We start from the raw sequence: 17,200 nt of genomic DNA on the forward strand, positions 1-17,200 counted from the left end.
CATTGATAAAGGTAGAGCAGTAGATGTAGTGTGTATGGTTTTCAGCAAGGCATCTGATAAAGTACTCCATGCAAGGCTTATCAAGAAAGTAAGGAGGCATGGGATCCAAGGGGACATTGCTTTGTGGATCCAGAATTGGCTTGCCCACAGAAGGCAAATAGTGGTTGTAGACGGGTCATATTTTGCATGGAGGTCCGTGACCAGGTCTGTGGAGGTGTGCCTCAGGGGTCTGTTCTGGGACCCATTCTCTTTGTGATTTTTATAAATGACCTAGATGAGGAAGTGGAGGGATGGGTTATTAAATTTGCTGATGATACAAAGGTTAGGGGTGTTGTGGATAGTGTGGAGGGCTGTCAGAGGTTACAGCGGGACATTGATAGGATGCAAAACCGTGCTAAGAAGTGGCAGATGGAGTTCAACCGAGATAAGTATGAGGTAGTTCATTTTGGTAGGTCAAATATGATGGCAGAATATAGTATTAATGGTAAGACTCTTGGCAGTGTGGAGGATCAAAGGGATCTTGGGGTCCGAGTCCATAGGACACTCAAAGCGGCTGCATAGGTTGACTGTGTGTTTAAGAAGACATATGATATATCAGCCTTCATCAACTGTGGATTTCAGTTCAAGAGCCCAGAGGTAATGTTACAGCTATATAGGACCCTTGTCAGACCACACTTGGAGTATTGTGCTCAGTTCCAGTCACCTCACTACAGGAAGGATGTGGAAACTATAGAAAGGGTGCAAAGGAGATTTAGAAGGATGTTGCCTGGATTGGGGAGAATGCATTATAAGAATAAATTGACTGAACTCGGCCTTTGCTCCTTGGAGCAACGGAGGATGAGAGATGACCTGACAGAGGTGTATAAGATGATGAGAGGCATTAATTGGGTGGACAGCCAGAGGCTTTTTTCCAGGGCTGAAATAGCTAACAGGTGAGGACGCAGTTTTAAGGTGCTTGGAAGTAGGTACAGAGGAGATGTCAGGGGTAAGTTTTTTTACGCAGAGAGTGGTGAGTGCATGGAATGGGCTGCTGGCAATGGTGGTGGTGGCGGATACAATGCGGTCTTTTAAGAGACTCTTGGATAGGTACATGAAGCTTAGAAAAATAGAGGGCTATGGGTAACCCTAGATAATTTCTAAAGTTCGACACAGCTCTGTAGGCCGAAGGGCCTGCATTGTGCTGTAGGTTTTCTATGTGTCTATGTTTCAAATGCGAACTGCTGCACTTTGGGAGACCAAATATAAATGGAGAGTACACCGATAATGGCAGGATCCTTCACAGCACTTACATACAAAGGGCATGTGCTATCAGATGGGGTCGGACAAAGTTGGCATTTTCTTTCTGAAACAATAGGCTGAGAGAAGGCCTATATTATCAACATATGACAAGCAAGATAAAGTAGAAGCCAGTATCATTTTCCTCAGGATTAAAATGTCCAATACCAGACGGCATGCTTTTTAAGTGATATGGGTTAAGTTCAAAGGGGGCACGCAGGCAAGTTTCTCTTTCAACATCGTGTGGAAAGTGCCTGGGCGGGAGAGGGAGCAAATACAACAGAGGTGTTTACAACGCTTAGAAGGCACGTGCAGATGCAGAGAGTGGAGCAGCATGAACCTTGTGTAGGCAGAATTCATTTAATTAGGCAGTTAATTACTAGTTGGTCAACATTCTGAAGGGCCTGTTCCTGTGCTGTATGTACTGTTCTAAATTCATTCGTTCCAGCTCCAGTGCATCAGTGCAAGAATTACTCATGGCTGTGTTCGAGGCTCAACTACCTTCAGCTGCTTTATTAATGACTTATCTTCTATAAGGTCGGAAGTGAAAATGTTTGTTAGCTGTAAAACAGGAACTGAAAGAAGGTGAGAAGCATTATTTTTTGAATGATAGTAAATATTGTGTAATCACTAACAAACATTTTTGGAATGTTCAGTGTATTCTCTATAAAGACAGGTACAAACTATTTAAATCTACCATGTCCCTTTTGCCCAAATGCAAAAAAAAAACTTTCAGAGCCAAAGGAGACTGCAGATGCTGGAATCACCTGGAAGAACTCAGCGGATCAAGCAGCATCTTTGGTTGGAAAGGAACATTGCATAAACTTGATGCAGGGTTTCGTCCGAAAATGTTAACAGCTCCTTTCTCCCACAGATGCTGTTCAACCTACAGAGCTCTTCCTGCACTGTTATAGAAACATAGAAAACCTACAGTACAATACAGGCCCTTCAGCCCATGATGCTGTGCCAGACATGTACACATTTTAGAAATTACCTAGGGTTATCCATAGCCCTCTATTTTTCTAAGCTCCATGTTCCGATCCAGGAGTCTCTTAAAAGATCCTATCGTATCCGCCTCCACCACTGTCGCCAGCAGCCCATTCCACGCACTCACCACTCTCTGCGTAAAAAATTTACCCCTGACATCTCCTCTGTACCTACTTAACTGTGCCCTCTTGTGCTAGCCATTTCAGCCCTGGGAAAAAGCCTCTTGACTATCCACACGATCAATGCCTCTCATCATCTTATACACCTCTATCAGGACATCTCTCATCCTCCATTGCTCCAAGGAAAAAAGGCCAAGTTCACTCAACCTATTCTCATAAGGTATGCTCCCCAATCCAGGCAACATCCTCGTAAATCTCCTCTGCACCCTTTCTATAGTTTCCACATCTTTCCTATAGTGAGGTGACCAGAACTGAGCACAGTACTCCAAGTGGAGTCTGACCAGGGTCCTATATAGCTGCAACATTACCCTCGGATCCTAAACTCAATACCATGATTGATGAAGGCCAGTGCACCATATGCTTTCTTAACCAGAGTCAACCTGCACAGCAGCTTTGAGTGTCCTATGGACTCGGACCCCAAGATCCCTCTAATCCTCCACACTGCCAAGAGTCTCACCATTAATACTATATTCTGTCATCATATTTGACCCACCAAACTGAACCACCTTACTCTTGTTGTTACAAAAACTTTTAGTATGTTTTTACATTTCTGACTAGCTTTACCATGCACTCAATGTCTTCCTTCATCATTAATGGTGTTAAGTGAAAAGTAAGTTACAGCTGACCCACAAAAAGACCAATCAATGACCAACTCCAAGAGTCAGACCACCTACCTTTGATATTTGTTGCTAAGAGACTCAATTAGACCAATCAAATAAATGCAAGCGACATACACAAAATGCTGGAGGTACTCAGCTGGCCATGCAGCATATGTGGAAAAAAGTACAGTCGACATTTCGGGCCGAGACGTCGACAGTACTTTTTTTTCCATAGATGCTGCCTGGCCTGCTGAGTTCCTCCAGCATTTTATTTGTGTTGCTGGGATTTTCAGCACCTACAGATTTCTCATTTGTGATTCAATCAAATAAATAGCATGTTAACAAAAGCAGGCCATAGATTGCATATCTCATGATGACTTTTCCATCAACAAGACAAAGGTCAAAAATATTATGGCACTTTCAATTTCTCTAGATGCCACAGGTTGCAACAATTCTCATCGAGTTGGAAACCACTGAGGACAAAGAAATTGCTCAGCTTGCCAAACATCTCACCACTGGTACATAATGGCTGCAGTGTCAACATATCCAAAGTGCAGTACAGTTAAACCTGAAGGCTGCTCTACACCTCAGTCTGAGGACAAGAGTAGCTGATGCAAGTATACACGAGAAACTGCAGACTCCTCTCCAAGTCACACATCTTGACATGGAGCTACTGTCACAGGCTACACTAATTCTCACCCTCATGCTTCCCATGTCAAAGATCACGGATCTCTCTCTATTATTCTCAGGGACGAGTGGGGGGGTCGGGGGGGGAGAAGGCCCATTAGTGCAGAGTTTTTTTGGGATCTGTCTCTGTCAGTCTCTCTTCAATCTAGTCGGCACTCTCTACATCAGTCCGCTCTCCATCGTAGTGGCCATGCGACCCAGAAACCCTGCTGAGTCCCACTCTTCTTCCTCCCCATCCAGCCGGGGTCAAGGAATCTCTCCTCATCCCCACTCACTTTCTCGGGCCTCCAGCCATGTCAGTCAGAGGGAGGCGTTGTGACGAGCTGTCACATCCCAAGTTGGCCTCGTGTTTGCATTTTTAACATCCCAAGTTGTGACGTGTTGCCGATCACCGGCAGTCCTTACCGGGCTCTCCTGGCTGCGCTGCCGCTACCTTCGGCTACGTCCCGGCCTCGGCCGACGCCAACATCGTCGCTACTAGCACCGGAGCTCCGTCCGCGCATGCTCAGTACAACCAAAGGGCGGCCGTTCCTGCTGCGCGTGCCCAATGCTGCTTGCGCGCGGTTTCCGCTTTGCGCATGCCTAGTACCTGCCACGCTGATGGTGGATGCTGCTGATTGTCTTTGGTTGTGTCTGGTACTGCGCATGAATTGCGATGTTGTGTATGTGTTCGGGGAGCAATGCTCGCGCTCATTCCTTGGTCTCTGATCTCGAAGATCAATGCAAATTGACCACATTTGGATTGCTTATTTTCTGAATAACTCCTGGTAGCACGCGCCAGGCTCTAACTTTCAGCAAATAGTATGTGTCACGCGGAAGTATTCACAACTCCGTTGATGTAGTTATGATCACTGTTTTTGAGATACTTCCGCGTCAGTTGTATCATAACCTCCCTACTCATTTATTCCACACCCTAACTAATGAAGTACAGTATAGTGTATGTTTTTTCACTATATCTGACCCTCAATGATCCTCGGATTCGATATTCGTTCAACATGCCCTATCCCTACTCGCCCTCCCTTACTGCATCACCAGATTGGGGTTATATTCCATTTCCCATTGCCCTGCCTGCTAATACCACCCTGTAGCTGCCTAAAACTACACCCCTCATTGTCAATACCACCAATTATTTGTCATCATGCTAATCATTCCTGAGACACACAGGAGAGCAATCTGCGGTAAGAACTCAATGGGTTGAACAGCATCTTTGAGAGGATAGTTGGGACGCTGATGTTTCAGGTCGAAACTCTTCATCAGGACTGTGTGGAGAAAGCAGCAATCCAGGGCGATTGCTGAACTGAGGAATGGAAGACAACAGGCAGTTAGTGTCAGGTAAGCGAGATAAGCGGATGTAGAGTTGGGAGACAGTAACAGGTGAATGATAGGTGAATGATAGTTGAAGGCAAACAAAGAGGAAGGTGGGGAGGGGGGAACAGATACAGTGAAATGCGTGGTGTCAAGGTGGAGTATATGCTGGAACAGCAAGTGCTACCAGTGTTGGATTTAGATAAGGTAGAATGGGAACCATTACTTCACCTATACTCACTTACCATATCTTCCTGTCATTTTACGCCACAAAAAAAAAGAGAAAATCTGCTGATGCTGGAAATCCGAAAACACACAAAATGCTGCCTAGCCTGCTGAGTTCCTCCAGCATTTTTGTGTTGTCATTTTACACCCCACTTCAGTACAACCTGAATTCTTCCCACCACATCCACTTTCTTCATTAGAGGATTTTCCCTCTCCACTCTTAAATTTTCGCTTCCTAATCAATCATACATCCTTCATTAATTTTGTTAATATAAAACGATTAATACACAATAATGAGTGGCGTGGTGGATGTACGTCTCTACCAAAGGAGTGCAAGGTGTAGCACCTACCTGGCCAACACCCCACATCGGGAACACGGTCTTCTATGTATTGGCGAGACCCGACGCAGACTGGGAGATCGTTTTGCTGAACACCAACGCTCTGTCCGCCAGAGAAAGCAGGATCTCCCAGTGGGCACACATTTTAATTCCACATCCCATTCTGACATGTTTATCCACGGCCTCCTCTACTGTAAAGATGAAGCCACACTCAGGTTGGAGGAACACCTTATATTCCCGTCTGGGTAGCCCCCAACCTGATGGAATGAGCATTGACTTCTCAAACTTCCGCTAATGCCCCACCCCCCCCCCCGTACCCCATCCGTTATTTATATACACATATTCTTTCTCTTTCTCTCCCTCTGACTATACCCCTTCCCCATCCTCTGGGTTCCCCCCCCCCAATTCTTTCTCCCTAGGCCTCCTGTCCTATGATCCTCTCATATCCCTTTTGCCAATCACCTGTCCAGCTCTTGGCTCCATCCCTCCCCCTCCTGTCTTCTCCCATCATTTTGGATCTCCCCTCCCCCTCCCAAATCTCTTACTCGCTCTTCAATTAATCCTGACGAAGGGTCTTGGCCTGAAACGTCGACTACCTCTTCCAGTGCTCCCGATGCGGCCTTCTATATATTGGCGAGACCCAACGCAGACTGGGAGATCGTTTTGCTAAACACCTGCGCTCTGTTTGCCAGAGAAAGCAGGATCTCCCCGTGGGCACACATTTTAATTCCACATCCCATTCCCATCTGATTTATTTGTATACATTCTTTCTCTCTCCTTCTGCCCCTGTCCCTCTCACTATACCCCTTGCCCATCCTCTGGGTTCCCCCTTTTTGTTCCCCCCTCCCTGGGCCTCCTGTCCTATGATCCTCACATATCGCTTTTGCCAATCAACTTTCCAGCACTTGGCTCCATCCCTCCCACTCCTGTCTATCATTGTGATCTCCCCCTTTCACATCTCTTACTAACTCTTTCAGTTAGGCCTGACAAAGGGTCTTGTACCAGAACATCGACTACCTCTTCCTAGAGATGCTACCTGGCCTGCTACCAGATGCTACCTGAACTTTGATGTTTTTGCATAATTCCTCATGTTTACAATACTAGGGCATTTCTGAAAATTAATTACCCCATAAACTGTCAGATTTACAAAATTAATCTGGGAGTGTAGAGGGGACAATGGAATAGCAATCTGAATATGACAATCATAATTCCCATAGCAGTTATGCAAGGACTAAGTTGAAGTTCTACATTTACTTGTGAATTATCAATAAGCAACTTTAAAACAAATCTATCACATGTGGAGAGCCCCAAAGTCGTGAAATCTTATTATCATTTTGATTACATATTTGGTTTCTCTTTCATTATTTGGATCCCTGTTTTTCTTACCTTAACAGTTAGCAGTTGATAAGTGATTTATCCTGTATCTCAATTGTAGCCTATGCAACTCCCATGTCATCTACTTGCTTATTTTTAATATTTTATTGGCCAACATCTGCAGCAGATTCATTGAGATGAGCAAAAAGCATGCAACCTCAAAGTATGCAGGAACATTTCCAAAATTCTTGCAGTGGTGCAGCATTTCACTTGATTCTCCATGGAACAGGTGATGAAAGGAGCATTATACATAGAATCAAAACATACAGAATTGACCAATTGGGCAGTGTATTATCACAGCAATGCCTCAGTGCCTACAACCCAGGTTCAGTTCTGCAAGTTTGGACATTCTCCACCTACTTTCCAGACAAATTAATTTTAAGCTTATTGGCACCAGGTTGTTGATGCAAAGAATGCTTTTCATTGTATGTTTTGATGTTTTAATGTAAATGGTACAAAGCTAATCTCTAATCACATGCTAGAAAAATGACTGCCCATTTTCAAGTCTAGAGTAAGCAGCTGGATGCTATTCACAAACAACCTTGCATTGCTTACAACTGGTTGTGATTTCTCTATAAATTTGCTCCACTAATATGATCATCCCTTTTGTATTTCATTTCCACCCATATAGCCATCCTGTGAGCACTACCATGACATTTTCCCCCAACTAGTAATGCCACCAATGCTCCTTTTAATCCCTCCCACACTAGTCTAAAACAGAACTCAATCATTGAACTGCAATTCTTCTCTCCCTCTACATTGTCATTACACCTACACCCAGCCACCTCAAGTCAAGAAGAGCTTCATGACTGTTGTTCCATTACAATCAACCCCATCTGAAGTCCGCATCACCTAGTGGAAAGACCAGCTTGCCAGTCTCAAACCCCCAACATTGGAAATTCCATAAGAAAACCTTCCCCTAGGAGCTAATTGCAACTGAGCAACCTGGAAGTGCTGTAACAGACTTAGTCAAGTTAGCTGTAGGTCGTTCAAAGGTGTCACTAAACAAATGGGGATATACAACCAGGCCGACAACTTATGAATGTGGAACTGAGCCATAAACTATGCAACATCTCCTGCAATGGCCAAATTCAACAATGAGGTGCACAAATGTGTCCAGTTCTAGCTAAGCCACATATAGACAGTCTGTGGACACGATAAGGCAGCAGCGACTTAAAACATCTTTCCTCACAACACTCCATCCTGGACGCCGGTTCTCATCACCCTGCAACTCTTAAAATCCCACTGCAATGTCAATTTGCCTTTTTTTTTAAAAAAAGTAAGGCAGCGTTCATAGTAAAACAGCAAGAGAACAAGAGCAGGAAATATGACTCTTCCACTTGTCATAATTATTACATCCAGTTACAGCAGAGATATCTGCAGAATAAGGTAGAATAGTGGTTGTCTAAGTTAGCCCAAACAAGATCTTCGTAAACCCAGTAACAACCAGCTAAAGCAGTTCATTCAGGTCAACAGGCTGTGAAAAGTAGGAACCAGAAAAGGTTCCCTTAGTAAGGGACTAAATATTACACAATTTAAATAATGCTACCTTAGATAAGCAGAGAAATACTGAGCAGTATTTATTTTATTATCCCAGTGTTACATGGTGAATTGACATACTCATACACAAGGCATAAAAATAGCTGATGTCAACTGGCAGGCTCCATTTTGTACCTGCAACAGAAAACAAAAATTAATACTGCAAAACAATCCAGAAATCAGAGTTTAAATAGTCTGATCCACCACACCAGTGAGATAAATCACTACCACACTACACAATTCAGATGCTCAAATACTAAATATCTCCCAAGAACATCAGCGCTTACCCTGCCGATCATATGAGGACCCAAGCCAACCTCCACTGCTGCTCCCAATGAACCCCAGTTCTGGAAAAGATAGGAATGTCAGGTCACTGCTGACAAACATACCTTACTCACATCCAGTGATCTTCATAACCTGATCAGTTAGAGCTAATATCAAGACAGTCTTCATGGACAATTCAAGTTTTCTGCTCTCATCATAGGTACTTATTGTGAAGGAAAAAAGCCAGACACTCACCAATAGTCACAGCAGCTGCATTCTGACACCTGAGACAGAAAAGGGTACTTTAAAAACCAGGCTTACAGGAGACATTTTAAAACAAATGGACTGCCTATCATTATCAGTCAATTACTTGTCCTCATGACTAGGAGACCTAATTCATACATCATAGTGAAAGGACAGTTAAAACAGCAGAATGAGGATTGAACATAGTGCCCACCTGTTAAAGGCCAGTCAGTAGCCCCAGCATACTTTTGAGAACAGAAACCATAATCTGTTGAGGAAAAAACTCAATAACTACACAATGAACAATAACCCATGCTTTTACCATCTCTGCCAGACAGAAACCACCCAATACAGTCTATTAACTTCCCAATTCATCACCTCACCCTGAAAATAGAGGCCATATGATTTTTGGCAAACGGTGAAACCTCAGGTATATGGAACTAATTGGAATCAGTCATGGTCATATGGCAGAATCATCTTAATCACTGGTTTCACACTAAAATCCTTCAAGGAAGCCTGTCCTATCCTCACTGGAGCCTGGAAGAACAAAGGTGACTGCACACTGGTACACAAATCCAAGTAGTCTTCCCCCAACCCCCCACCTCATCTACCCACAGGCCAGTGAAGGATTACTGCTCAGAAAGTTGCAAATTCAAAGATCACTCCAATGCTGCATACCATTCATCTCAATATTCACTCCTGCAGCATTTGGCAAATCAACCCTACATTTCCACTGTAAGCAGACTTTAAATCCCTGATAAAACCTCAGTTCATTCCCTCAAACATGCAACACCATCAATAACAAAGAATGCACCTGATTCAATCCCACTCCACTCACCTGATACCATCCAATGCACAGGCTAACTTCATATTTGGATTTGGGCTGAAATAAAAAACGATTGTTATCCTGGTGAAGGAGGTTTCATGTGTTGCATCATGTATGTGGATGAGGAAATGTCAGGTATATGCGAAAGACTAATGATTAAGTCATCATCAGTTATCTGCTGAACTATGAGTTCATCATTCACTCCTCAGATAGAAAAACACTAATGTAAACCCAGTCTCCAGAAATCTCAACTTACAGCTCCCACGGAACACTCCAAAATGAAGTCTCCAAATGACTACACAGCAAACTGTCATGATCAATTGAACCACCCAAAAGGAAATAACATACCCAAAGGCTAACCATATTAGATTTGGAACTGCATTGCAGTTAAAAGGCCCACCACTAGCAGGTGAGTGCATTCTTGGGTTTACTGTCAACTCCACACCAATAACTGATGATCTCCACTCACCTGGTGCCACCCACAGGCCAACTTCATATCTGGAGTCAGAGGCTGAAACCCAAAAAACAGTGAAGAAAATGTTATGTGAAAAAGCAACAGATCTAGCTGTCCCATACTTTCAAATACTCAAATTTACAAGATAACAAAAGTACATACATTGGAACTCATTACAATGTAATCCAAATCACACATTAATGGCCCATCTTGCCCATGGTGAATGTGATGCTAATCTCACTTGGCTGCATGGGGCCTAAATAATTTTGAGCCTATTCAAGCACTGGCCAAGCTGACAGATCCCAGTTAAATGGGACACTAGCATATTTTAGCCCAATTAAACTGTTGTGCTGATTAACCAGTTTTCTGTGAATAGTTCAAGATACAAGTTAAGCAGCCACCTGGGTAACAAACTGTATTTAAATGAAATAGTACAAACTGGAACACCAGAACAGTACTATTGATAAAGTTTAAGGATGTTGGGAAAGAAAGACGTGATTCTTGGACTCTTGTAAATAATGGGTTAAAAACTTAAGTGCCACTCTGTGTGTTAGTGAACAAATTCTGTTGCATTTGCTGAAGAATAGGCCTGCAGTTTGTTTAGATTAAGAGCTTCACTTTCAGTACACTGGATGAACTCAGGTCAGGCAGCATCAGTTAGAAACGATGAGTCGACGTTTTGCGCCAGAACCCCTCGTCGGGACTGAAGAATGAAAGATGGGGAAGAATTTGAAGAATGCTTGTAGCTCCAGTTGAAAGACCAGTAATTTGAAAGACAAAGGGGTGGGGGAGGGGAAGCAGTAACATCATAGCCCTGAAAACAATGGGTAGGAGGCAGAACCATGAGGGAGCTGGGGGAAGTGGTAGAGTGAATGAAATAGGGATAGAAGGGAGGGGGAGGGAATTACCAGAAGTTGGAGAATTCGATGTTCATACCAAGGGGCTGGAGACTACCTAGACAGTATATGAGGTGTTGCTCCTCCAACCTGAGTTTAAGCTTGCCTGATTAACAGCCTGTAGCTGCCTCTTCAAGGTGATGAGGGCTGGAATTACTCGGTGCTCACATAGGTCATACTTTTTTTCTTTTGAGAGGTTTAATAAGAACATCTGTCTCTAATCAAGTCAGGGGCCTAGCTACAGGGATGGCTGGTGGACAATATTTGTAATCAAACTCTGATTTAGTGGACTCTCTTATTGGGTTTCACTCTGACTTAACATACCATTGTAACCAAGTGTTCTTTGTCTGCTCATTCTATATATTGTAGCATTTCTGTTTTAAAATCAGAAAGCTCATCTGAGCCTCCAAGGAGAGAGTCAGTCTCTCTGATGACTGGTTCAGAGTTCTTTCTCGCCAGCTGAACTGAGCACAATAAACTGGTGAAGAGGTTAAAGTAATAACTGTGTGGTGTGATTATTGGTCCGGCAACCTTTTTAACCTTGCACTATAAAACTTAGTTCCTCGTAATTACTGACAGAATTGAGCACATATACCGATGATTTAACAGTCCAGATACTGGACTGCCTCCAAACAATGCCATCAAATATTGCATCCTCCAAATATTCATTGTAACATTGTTGACTCCTTCACTCCCAGCCATTTCCAAGGTAGAACATTTGAAACCATGAACAAATCAGTTGTGAATCATCTTATTAGTTAGTGACCAAAATCACTTTTTAAATACAAGCATACACAATTCATGCCATCTTTTACAGCAACTGAAGTTAACTTGTACTGGTTCAGTAACATACAAGTGTCTTTCATACCATCTCAGAGAGATTCCCATTGTATTCTAATTAACATCATCAACAGTACAAGTAACTCATCACTCAGAACTTCAAATCCAATGACATTTCCCACATTCAGTTTAGTGACACCCTGCAGATCATTCTCACCTCAGCAGCAGACACTTCGACTTGACTGGATTCACACCTGGAGGAGACATATTGTTAGTAACTGGCTACATCATCAGTATCATCATCTATTAAATTTTGTGCGCCTCAGGATCTATATGGTGGTTCATATCCTTCGTCATCCAACATGTCAAGAGTAGCAAATAAGCATCATCACTGGCACAATTCAATGGACAATGTTACTGGTCCCCTCTCCAAGACCGCTCTCCAGAGCTAATCAGACCATCCTCACTGACAGGTCAGGTCTTCAGCTCTCAACTTATTGTGAAATCAAAGCAGGGCAAATCACCACGCAACGGCAAGTGTGAACTTAAAAACAGCCAAGTGAGAATTTAACATGGTGCCCACCTGTCAAGACCAGTCCCAGCATCCAGAGAGAACAGAAATTCCAATCTGTAAAAGAGGAGAAATTTCAGAACTGCACAATGAACAATTAACTGTGACCCAGGTATTCACTAACTAGACCACAAACAGAAACCACCACACAATACACTTCTCATCTTTGCCTACATAATTGCATAGTGACCATCTCCAACCCCACAGCCTTCCCTAGCAGAGCAATCACCTGATAAAAACAAATTTTCTCTTCAGATCCTTTTCAGAACTCTTCCCTACCCATGCACTTGTTTCTTTAAAAAAAAGGGGATTCCAAAATCTTGGATCTCAAACTGAAAACAATTCAGTCCTGAAGGATCTTTGCTCTTTTGCATACATGCTGCCCGAGTTCTTCCAGCATTATGTTACTTCACAGTAATCTAACCAATCTGAACACGAAGTAACACGGTTTCTCAGCAGATTCAGATTAAGTTTATCTCATCACTTTCAGAGAGAGAGTTCAAAATATTTCATCATTTGTGCTGAGTTTAACCAGGATAAAATGAAACTGCAATCCAACACTAAGGTTATTCAAAACAAGACGAATCTCCACCACTGCAGGTGTAATTCCGAGAGGGCCCATCACCCCACAGTAGATTATAGGCAAAAATATGAAACAGGCCTGAGAAAGGTTCATTAGCAAAGAAACTAGAAGCATGAACATTCTCAGTGTCTGCAAGCAACACCCACACTGCCAATTTGAAGAATGATCCCAGAATGCCCAAGCAGCTCTCTGCACTAACCTCCACTGCTGTTCCCAAAGAACCTGCTCCTGCAGCTCAGACCATCAAATAAATGTCTAACACTGTTGGCAATCTTGCCTTACAGAGCTAATATCAGACAATCCTCATGGACAATTGAAGTTTTCCTGTTATTATAGATACTTATTGTGAAAGGAAACTAGATGTTGCTCACAACTGCATCCTGACACCTACTTTAAAAACCAGGCTTACAGGAGGCAGTTTGAAATAAATGAACTGCCTTGTCATATCAATTACTTGCCCTCATGACTAGGAAATCTGACTCACACAGTGAAAGCCCCATGATAAAATGGCAGAAGGGTTGCACTCAGTATCCACCTATTCAAATATACACTGGGAAACAAATTGGAACCTGTAACAGTGGAAAAATCTTAGGATTTTCACTACACACCAACAGTCATGCAGAAAGACCTTTCTGCACATCTACACTAATCCCATTACCTTGCTTTAGATTGTCTGAATGTGTCAGTATTTAATTGTCTTAGTATTAAACAGACAGTACTGACCACAACCCCTTCCCCAGCAGTGCAACTACAACCTTCCCCTCATTATAACCCTAATTACCAAACACAGGAAAGATTAACGGCCTCTTCAAGTCATCTTCAGCACAGCAACAGATGGAAATAAATTGAAGCCAGACTTCTCCAGACTCAGCAAGAACTGAACTCACCTTTGTCATTTGTTTGTCCAGTCGACACTTGATCACCTCATCCTGAAAATTAAGACCATGTTGTCATTGACAAGCACACACAAACACACAGAAACATATGCAAAGCAGCAAAACCTCAGATTTAAGGAACGGATTTGAGTAGAATCATTTCTGATCATATGGCAGAATCATCTTCATCACTGGTTTCACTTAAAAACCTTCAAGAAAGGCCTGGAAGAACAAGTGTGATCTCAGACAGGTATACAAATCTTCAACTCAGGGGTCCAAGGATCAGAAACTGGCTCAGATTAACTTCATTTAACCCTGTACCCACAAATACACACTACTCACCTGATGCCATCAAACAGGTCACCTTCACATCTGGAGTCAGCTGCTGGAACCCAGAAACCACAGGATTAACTTGAGGCAGGAAATAGCAGTCACATTTACAGTAAGGAATAGTCAGGTATATGCACAAGGCTAACAATTAAGTCGTCAGATATCTACTGAACTCAAGTTCATCATTCATTCTTCAAAAACAAGCCAATGTATCCCAAGGGCTTCGTAAAATTAAGTAATGGATCATGGCCAACACCACATTTCGCAGGTTATCCACAAGACACTTTCAAACTGATATAGTACAAATAGATGCATCTAAACTGCATCTTGCTTGAAGCAGCAAGGTGCTGAAAGGAATTCAATTTCTCAGGGTTGCTGATGGAAAACAGAAGCCAACATATCAAGTTGTGTTGATTAAGGCAAATGATGCATTCCACTATTTTCAGTACTGTGCAAAAGTCCTAACCATAGATTACAAAAATCTAAAAAGCTGATTTTAAAAATAATGAAATGAAAGTTTTCAAAGCAACAGAAATATACTATAAAGGGCAATAAACATTAAAAAGAAATCAATATGGTGACCTTTAAAACTGCAGCATTTCCCTTAGGTGGGCAGTTTTTTAACAAAATAGCCTGATAGGTTTACTCCAAGCCTCCTGGAGAAGTTACTACAGGTCTACAAAACTTTGGCTGTTTTGTTTTTGTCTCCACAGGTCTTCAATGAGCCTTGAAGATATTGAGATCAGAACTCTCTGGACAACGTAACACCAGAAAACATAGAATTTAAGGTGCCATGAGTCTTTCGAACAGGGGAGTACATGAGCCAAATCAATCTTAAACCTTAAAAGACATGGAAAAGCAACGAATAAAGCTGTAAATTACAGGTTCGCCTTTAAATATTCGAATTACCTGTCTTTAGCCCATCTCCGGATTCAAGCACCTGAAAACAAAATCTCGCATCAGCACATGCAAAGATCAATGACGGATGAACAGATATGCTCACGTGGGTATACAATAGATGCAGGAGTAGGCCATTCAGCCCTTATACAATCTCTGTAGATTACGTGACACATCAAACCACACGCAAACCGACAGGATTTCCTGCCATTATCAACTATCAATACTATATTGGTAGCCCCAACCACAGGATTTTAACGTTTCTTGAACTGGCACAACCAATGAGACTCTCACCTAGGCTTCCGCTCTACGATTATCCTTTTCCGACCATTCTGGCCTGTTATACATGCCCCACTGCTAGCAACGGTATTGAAGCAGAACACTGGTTTCACATTCTTCACACTAACATTATCCGTTCCCCTTACTACCCCAATTCGAAAACCAAATCCACTCCCGACCCGGCCCCTCGATAAGCCTCATTCAGAAGGTTTTCAGGAACAGTCCTGACCACTACTCGTTAATCACTGGCTCTACAGGATGGCCCCGTTCACCCACAGGGTTCCCCAGGGAACGGGAACACGGGGTGGCCCTCTCCGTACTTGGTTACCTGGGTCATTCGCCTCTCGGTCCGTGCGAAGTCGCTGCTACGCCAGGACACCTGCGGACGAGGAACGGAGAGTCGGTGAGAGGTACGGGGCCGAGCCGCGCAACAGACCCACTCGCAACCTCAGCATGTTGGGTCCTCATCACAGTTATTCAGATGTCCCTACCAACATAACCTCATCACGGGAGACGTACCAGAACCCGCCCGACCGCAGCCACCCCCTCAGCACAGACCCACCTCCATGTTCACCAGCCGGCTGCAGGCGCATGAGGCCGAGCATACCGCGCAGAACCCCTTTATAGAGTCCTCCGCGCGGAGATTCATGGGATCATCAGAAACGCTAATCTGATTGGATCATGGAGATATAAACCCACCTCCAATTAGATAATGCCTTTGTCAATCGAATCCTGGTCCGGCATTCTAATCAGATAGATCTGATTGGCCGCTCAATGGTAGTTTTTTTCAATTTTTGAAAGGCAACATTGTAACGGTCGTGTGACGAAGGTGGGAATGTAAACCACCCCCTTCCGATACTACCAAACCTAGTTAATCGTAACCTAATCACGGGAAAATTTATAATTTACCTAGTACTGGTTTGGACTTGGAGAAAAACCCACGGGGAGACTCCTTACAGAACACCACTGGAATTCAGCTGTTAGAGCGGCGCGCTAAAGTGGGCTTTTCCGAGCACCATTCTTGCAAGGCCGAGGATTGGCCCTGCGATGGCTGGTGGAGGTGTGGCAAGGACATGGTTTCGCCCCACACCGCCGCTGGGCTGGCTGGCTTACCTCACTCGTATGCCTCAATCGTGTAACCACGTTGGTACATCGATCAAGGTGTATTTATTATTACAGGTATATGCGCGAGTACGTGCAGATATATTGGAAATGAAAATTTTACCTGCAACAGCACCACAGGCACATATCATTTAGAGGCCCAACATTGAAAAGAAAACCAAATTCTAATAGATTAGGCACTCGGGTCCTTGTATTCTGATTTTATTGTAGAAATCCAAATGCACCAGAATCACTGGTACCCCCTTATCTCTTCAGCTAGTCACATCGTCAAAGAACTCCCAACAGAATCAGGTTGAATATCACTGGCATATGTCGTGAAATTTGTTAACTTTGCAGCAGCAATATAATGCAATACATAATATAGGAGGGAAAACTGAATTACCGTAAGTGTGTGTGCGTGTGTGTGTATGTATGTATATGTATATATATATATCAAATAGTTATATAAGAAGAGCAAAAACAAATTTTTTAAAAAAGTAGTGTTTGTGATTTCAATGTCCAATCAGAAATCAGATGGCAGAGAGAAGAAGCTGTTCTTGAATCGCTGAGAGTGTGTCTTCAGGCTTCTGTAC

The 17,200-nt window shown here is 43.1% G+C and overlaps 1 protein-coding gene, 1 long non-coding RNA gene and 3 other non-coding genes across 8 annotated transcripts in view; all 5 read right to left on the bottom strand.

Annotated features, from left to right (window-relative positions):
- The window catches only part of LOC140206146 (rab GTPase-activating protein 1-like), a 568,372-nt gene extending 562,677 nt beyond the window's left edge, over positions 1–5,695 (bottom strand). The window contains exon 1 of one of the 4 annotated variants that reach the window (XM_072274372.1): positions 5,608–5,630. The gene's annotated coding sequence lies outside the window, so the exon portion shown is untranslated. Of the gene's footprint in view, positions 1–4,002; positions 4,026–4,132; positions 4,232–5,607 lie in introns of those variants that run through there. The other 3 variants (XM_072274373.1, XM_072274374.1, XM_072274377.1) reach the window with 3 other exon arrangements.
- A 2,958-nt stretch (positions 5,696–8,653) lies between these two features.
- LOC140206147 (uncharacterized) lies at positions 8,654–16,120 on the bottom strand. The gene is made up of 12 exons (XR_011888071.1): positions 16,069–16,120; positions 15,835–15,885; positions 15,240–15,270; positions 14,343–14,385; positions 14,013–14,054; positions 12,555–12,599; positions 12,189–12,225; positions 10,311–10,352; positions 9,854–9,898; positions 9,230–9,283; positions 9,028–9,056; positions 8,654–8,855 (listed from the first exon to the last, which is right to left on the bottom strand). It is a non-coding gene; the product is annotated as an uncharacterized lncRNA (long non-coding RNA).
- LOC140206488 (small nucleolar RNA snR60/Z15/Z230/Z193/J17) lies at positions 9,965–10,048 on the bottom strand. Its single transcript, XR_011888176.1, has one exon. It is a non-coding gene; the product is annotated as a small nucleolar RNA snR60/Z15/Z230/Z193/J17 (small nucleolar RNA).
- LOC140206484 (small nucleolar RNA SNORD79) lies at positions 12,026–12,107 on the bottom strand. Its single transcript, XR_011888172.1, has one exon. It is a non-coding gene; the product is annotated as a small nucleolar RNA SNORD79 (small nucleolar RNA).
- On the bottom strand, positions 14,124–14,197 carry LOC140206487 (small nucleolar RNA SNORD47). The gene has a single exon (XR_011888175.1). It is a non-coding gene; the product is annotated as a small nucleolar RNA SNORD47 (small nucleolar RNA).
- Positions 16,121–17,200: the final 1,080 nt, after the last annotated feature.

The sequence above is a fragment of the Mobula birostris genome, chromosome 12 (assembly GCF_030028105.1).
Source record: "Mobula birostris isolate sMobBir1 chromosome 12, sMobBir1.hap1, whole genome shotgun sequence".
Taxonomy (NCBI): Eukaryota; Metazoa; Chordata; class Chondrichthyes; order Myliobatiformes; family Myliobatidae; genus Mobula; species Mobula birostris.